This window comes from Elephantulus edwardii, unplaced genomic scaffold, assembly GCF_000299155.1.
Source record: "Elephantulus edwardii isolate Elephantulus edwardi_28Jun2011 unplaced genomic scaffold, EleEdw1.0 scaffold00001, whole genome shotgun sequence".
Classification (NCBI taxonomy): domain Eukaryota; kingdom Metazoa; phylum Chordata; class Mammalia; order Macroscelidea; family Macroscelididae; genus Elephantulus; species Elephantulus edwardii.
This window is the reverse complement of record NW_006399751.1, coordinates 42,438,369-42,445,472: the sequence shown is the minus strand read 5'-3', so window position 1 is coordinate 42,445,472 and position 7,104 is coordinate 42,438,369.

Here is a 7,104-nt window from a genome sequence, read left to right as displayed (position 1 = left end):
GGGGAGGGATGGGCAATTCTCCTCCTGTACCAGTCAGATCTGATTTGACGGTACACGCACACAAAAATAATAAATTAAAAAAAAAGAAAAGTACATGAGTCAAAAATTGAAAAGCAATAATATTCCAGGTAGAGGCTCTAATAGTGGCACCAATCAAGTTACAGAGGGAAGGTAGTTCTTACAATAAAGTGCCTATTGACTAGCACTTTGTCTATTATATTATGAAGGTTAGGAATCACAAGATGTAGAGGTTCAACTATGTCATTTCTTGTTCTTAAGTCCTGGAGCAAATTCCATCTACCACTGGGTTGTAGATTATCTCTTTTTTTTTTGTATGGGAACAAATAAGGATCTCCTCCCCTTAGTTTAGCCTGTAGCTAGCTATCTTACCAACCTCTTGGTATTGACTAGTAAGCATGTCCAGAGTTGTATCTATTTAATGAAATATGTTAATTGGTGTCCTGTCAACACCTGGGGCTTTCTTTCTTTCTTTCTTTTCCAATTTCTTCAGTATAGCTTCAACTTCTTTTTTTTTATTACCATTGATTCTTGATCAAATGCTACTTCCTGAATTGGTTCCATATCAGCCATGTTTTCCTTTCTTTATTTTTTTTTTAAATATGAACTGCTTCACGAATTTGCGTGTCATCCTTGCACAGGTACCATGTTAATCTTCTCTGTATCATTCCAATTTTAGAATATATACCACTGAATCAAGCACCAAAATTTTTTTATATGCAGTGACTATGTATATTCTCTCCTTCTTTTGATGCTTCAAGATTTCCCCCATAGAACCCTTCAGTATTGCAACTTGAGGTTTGAATTTGTTTTTTCAGTAAACAAAGCAGGATATCTACATGTAGTCGCATAATTTTCAACCATGAAGAGAAATGAAGTTAGGATCCAAGTTAGGATGTGGATGAACCTTGGAAATATGCTGATAAATTAGATGAAAGATAAATATTACATGATTCCACTTATAGTAAATACCACAATACCTGGAGGGGAAAATTTATTAGTGATCATGAGAGATTAGATGGAGTTAATACTTAAGGAATATTGATCTTTTATTTGTGGAGAATAAAAACCTTTTTGAAATTATGACAACGATTGCACAACAAAGTAGGTATAATTAATGCCACTAAATCACACACTTAAAAGTAGAAATATTTTTGTTAGACACAAAATAGGTCCTTCACAAGTAGTTAATGCCCTTACTATATAATTTTTTAAAGTCTATACTTTAACAAACTGTGGCTTACTCTGACAAGAATGGGAATCCCAGAGCATTTAATCGTGCTAATGCGAAACCTATACTTGGACGAAGAGGCAGTCGTCAGAACAGAGCAGGGTAACACTGCATGGTTCAAAATTGGGAAGGGTGTACGCCAGGGATGTGTCCTATCGCCATACCTTTTCAACCTGTATGTAGAGCAGATTATCTGAGAGGCTGGACTCTGTGAAAAGTGTGGCGTCAGGACTGGTGGAAGATCTATCAACAATCTGCGTTATGCAGATGACACAACCCTGCTTGCTGAAACTGAGGATGACCTCATGCACTTGCTGCAGAGGGTCAAGGGCTGTAGCCTTCAGTATGGACTGAGGCTCAATGTCAAGAAGATTCTCACCACTGGACCAATTGGTAGCATCAGGATGGATGGCAAAGAGTTTGAGATTGTTCACAGCTTTAGTTTACTCGGCCCCACAGTCAACACTCTTGGCATCAGCAGCCAGGAAATAAAAAAAATGTATTGCGATGGGAACAGTCTGCTGTCAGAGACCTCTCTAAAGTACTAAACAGCAACGGTGTGTCTCTGGAGACTAAGGTGCACCTAATACAGGCCATGGTCTTTGCAATCACTTGTTATGCATCAAAGAGTTGGGCAGTCACTATGGAGGATAGAAGGAGAATTGATGCCTTTGAGCTGTGGTGCTGGAGAAAAGTATTGAATGTACCATGGACTGCCAAGAAAACAAACAAATTCATCCTGGAGAGGGTTAAACCAGGCTAATCCTTGGAGGCAAGGATTCTGGGGCTTCGTCTGACATACTTTGGACATGTTGTAAGGAGGGACAGGTCCTTGGAGAGGGACATAATGCTTGAGAGGGTGGAGGGACAGTGCAGGAGGGGAAGACCCTATATGAGGTGGATTGATTCAGTGGCTGGGGTAATTGGGATGGGTTTGTCAGAGGCAGTGAGATTGGTACAGGATAGAGCACGGTTTAGGGCTGTTGTACATAAGGTCTCTATGAGTCACAGGTGACTAGACGGCACATAACAACAACAACAACAACAACAACATACTTTAAAGATGATCACGAGAAGATTTTAAAATGTTGAACAAGCAATATACAAAAGAAAATAGATAAATGGTCAATATGCTTATAGAAAGCCGTGTGCCTATAATATTACTCAAATAAATGTTAGTTACAACACATAAATATAATTTCTTCTCTTTAAAAAAAGAAGTAAGCTATAGATTTCAGACTTCATTTTAAAGAACAAAGATGAAGATTTCAGAGGTAAAATGACATTTTGGCATCTGAGAAGTAAGGGTGTATGATTATTAAGGACTGGCATTTGAAGCCAGCCAAAATGTATGGGAAAGCCAGGTCCAAAGTTTTGTAATAGGCCACTTGCCACATCTCACCTTCCTCATGCATCCTGTGGGATTGTTGTGAGGGACATAAGACTTGCATACTGCAAGCTCTTTTTAAGTGGTAGTTTTCTATGGTTTAGCCACTAACCCAGAATATTTCCACAATGTTTTGTTGGGTTTTTAAAAAATTTTTATTTTATATTGCTTTGCTTACAATGTGTATACATGTTGTATTTCATAGTATTCTTTATTCAGATTGTGTTTCATACAATAATTCCCATGCATTATGTTGTTGTTCCCTCCAACAAAGTGCATTATTGTTTTTTAAAAAAAATGTAAAAACTTTACTCTGATTTATTTACAAAGTTTGAATACATTGATTTTCACAAAAGATCCTTCCCATTTCCTTCACCCCACCCACCCATCGAATTGTGCATCCCTATGATTAACACCCTACCCCCCCATCTTCACCCCTCTATTTGCACCCCACCCCTTCTGCCTTGGATCCTCATGTTCATGCTACAATAATGGTTTTATACAGTATTTGTCCTTATGGGGCTGAGTTAGTTCACTCAGCATAATGGTTTCAAGTCCCTCCCAAGTTAGGTAGTAGTAATTTACAGAATGATTGCTCCTGCGTGTTGCATAGTATTCCACCATATGAATGTACCACAACTTCTCAATCCATTTGTTTGTGGTTAGACAGCTGGGCTGTTTCCATGTTCTTGAAATGGTAAATAATGCTGCTTTGAACATTGTTGTACAAATTTCTGCTTGAGCCTCAGATTTCATTTTCTTGGGGTATATATAGCTGGGCCATATGGAATTTCTAAGTTCAGCTTTTAAAGGAAGTGCCAAACTGCCTTCCAGAGTGGTTGTCCCATTATACAATCCCACCAACAATGTGAAAGAGTTCCTATCTCACCACATTCTCTCCAACATTTATTATTTGCTGTCCTGTTAAACTTTGCCACTGCTACTGGAGTGAGATGGTATCACATTGTGGTTTTGATTTGCATCTTTCTTATTGCCAGTGATTTTGAGCATTTCATTATGTGTCTGTTGGCCATCTGAATATCTTCCTCTGTGAAAATTCTTTGCATGTCTTTTGCCCATTTTGTAATTGGGTTATCAGACTTTTTCTTGTGGAGTCCCAGGAGTATTCTATACACTTTTGTTATCAGGCTCTTTTCTGAGATGATATTGCCAAAAGTTTGTTCTCAGTCAGTATGTTTTCTTTTCACCGTGTTGGGAAAAAATGCACTATATTTTATAAAATTAGACATTGTAGGACTATGCTCATCATCACCTTGCCTTTCCAGGTTCTCACCAGATCTTTCCCATTTCTTTTACACCCTCCCTCCACCCACCAAATTGTACAACCCTGTGATTTCTTCCCTACCCATCCTTACTGCTCTGTCAAGATTTCACCAATTATTTTGAATCTAACTTCTACTTTCCCTCACCTTTTATGGCAGGTTCTGGTGTCACCTTGCGGTGTCAGATAAAGTCTGGGGAAATAATCACAAAAGCCTGAGTTCTGGAAGGGTGCCTCTCTCTATCCCTTTGACAAAGTCCCTGGGTTGGTTTTGTTAGAGTTACCAGTAAATAGAGAACTAAGGACGTGGGGAAGGGTTAGTAACCCCTTGAAGGTTTCCCTATCCAAGTACTATGTTGTGACAGGGCACGTGGTTTCTTTGTTCTCCAAATCACAAGACTATCCTGAGGGGATTCTTCTATTTCATGAAGGTCACACTGTGGAATAAAGAGCATAAACTCAATATAATCTGCTAAAACATCTGTCTTACTTCTAGTCATATTTTTCTGAGCATCCAGAGGAAATGGTGAGAAACTGATGATCAGTTTATAGCAGTTTAAAAAAAGTGCTTTTCATATTCAATTTCTACATTCTAAAGCAGCTAAATAGTAATTTACCAAATACTTTCTGATCCTTTTAACACATGTAATAAAGAATGGAGGAAAAGAGGATAATGAAATCAAAGCTGTATTTGGACAAGTTTGTACATATATCACAGAGAATTCATAATTGACCAAAAACGTCTATGACACACACAGGAGAATAAAACCAGAATATTCAGAGTATGCCCTTCCAAAAAGGTCAAAGAAAGCCAAGCCTATGCTTAGAAATGATAACAATGTACAGACTCAATTAAAAGTTTCAGGTTGAGGCTGATTTTTGAAAACACGTCCATGTAAACTTCTGAAAGAAATAATACACAATTTGAAAACATGGATGAAATTTTTCTTGTATTTATACTACTTGATCTTGCAGAGAGGGACCATCATTTATTCACTATTTATTCCTGATAGATATAGGCAGATGATACTCTTGATGAATAGACAAACGAATTGAAATAATGTCAGGGTCTAAGAACTCCAGACAAATGACAGCATTTACAGTATTTTAGAGTAGATCTACCTCTTGCATGTTAAATATCTCAGAGCTGAGTGACCAATTTGAAAATAAAGAAGTCCACAGTATTTAGAAAATTCCACATCCCATTTTCACACAACAAATACTATTTATAAATATTCTGCTTTTATAAAAACATAGGTTTGAATAAATAAAGAACAAAAGAGCAAGCTCATAATATTACTTACCGATTAGTCAATAATTTGCTATGAGGGACAATAAGGGAATAGTGTGCTATTAATAATATTCAAAGAGTTCATAGTTAAGTGCTCAACTACAAGCCAAACGATTGGTGGTTCAAACCTACGTAGAAGTACTTGGAAAGACAGGCCTGGTGAGACCTTGAAAATCCTCTGGTGCAGTTCTGCTCTTCACACACATGAGTCAGAACAGATACAACAGCAACTAAAAACTGTATTATTTAAACAAAATGAAATTAAGTCAGAACCTAGAGTTAAGTATATTTGAGGTCAAATACATATGCTATTTTTCCCTTTTAGATTCTCCCTCATTCCCATTTTCTTATTTTAGGAGCAAGGAAAGAAACAACAACAACAACAAAAAATAAACATACTTTCATGCAGTTTGATTAGCTTATTCCCTTTATTATCTGCAGCGCTTATAAAGCCATATTTTATCCTGGGTGATTCTTGCAAACGATTTGAAATGAAGCATTTTCCTTGCACCTGTAAAAATGTGTAAATGATGGAGCTGGCAGCGTGATGATCGCTTTACAGAAAAGCATTTCCTTCATCATCTTCAAGGTCGCTCAGATTTATGATCTAATCACCCATGGCTCTTTAACAGGGTGCATTTGAATCTGATTAAAAAGAAAAACAAATAGCAGTATGGATTTATTAATAAAATGCGCCTGACCTTTTCACTTATTCACCTTTTTCAACATATTACTAGTTTAAACCAGAAGCGAGTTTCTGGGCTTTTAATCTCCAGTGTTTCAGCTGCAAAGCTGCTTTAGGTGCTCCTGTCTGCAGATTGGTGTGTGTGTATCATGCAGGGCCATCTCTTTCCCCCCCGCTTTCTCTTTGGGGTTTAATTACTTCACCTACATCCTAATTCAGGTAACTCATAAAAGCTTAGCCTTTGTTGTAGGTCCAACAGCTGTCTTATGTCAGTAGCAAGTAAAATGTTCACAAAGTACCGGAATGCTGCAAGACGGTTTATAGCGCTGCAATAAAAGGTAAATTGAATTTACAAAGATACATTTGTCACTGATTAAAAACTTACAAAGTTAATTGGAAACACGGTGGAGGTGTTACCACACAACTTGAGGTGTAATGGGTGGTTCTAATTCAGCCTGGAGGAGTGTTGCGGGCGCCATTATGGTCTAACACCATCGGATGGCCGGTGATGTGGCCTAATTTAAGTAGCAAAGCAACACCGTAAAGTTCTCCATTATTTTTAATATGAGGTGAGTGTAACTTCATTCATGATTATTCTTAAAAAATAGCTGCAGGAAAAAGATTTTTGGTCTTACAGAAACACTAAATGTGCCACTTACACGGCCTCCCCCTAAAACACATGTTGAAATGTTTTTTATTTTTCCCATCTGCAACTTTTCTTACTTCCTGGAGGTTTACATTGGCAGCAGAACTGCAGAAAGCCTATCAACTGGGAAGGGAAGAAATGAGGCTGGAATAACCAGAAATGTGAAGTTAGCAGGAGCCTCCCCCGGGACCTTGGTGAATTATCTCCACATAATTCACTTAACCTTTGCCATTTGGGGACTTGGGAAACTGAACGCATTTCCAAACTTGAAGCTTTAATTGCTGGTTTTAGTGTCACTAGTCCAGCTCAGTTGGAGAGATGATGATTGAAAAACAGTTTTAGAAGGCTTTTCACCTCTGGTGCGCATCCTGGATATAATTAAGGTAGTGGCCTAGGTGGCCTGTGGATTTCTGCAAACAGCAGTCAACACTGGAGGCCCAAGGGATGGACCTTGTATGAATATTTTGTCTGTGCCTTGAGGTGAATCCAGAAATTTTCATGTTGGACAAGGTTAATGTTTAAAATATAAGTAGTAAAGACAGCTAAATTTCCTGCCTTTGGTAT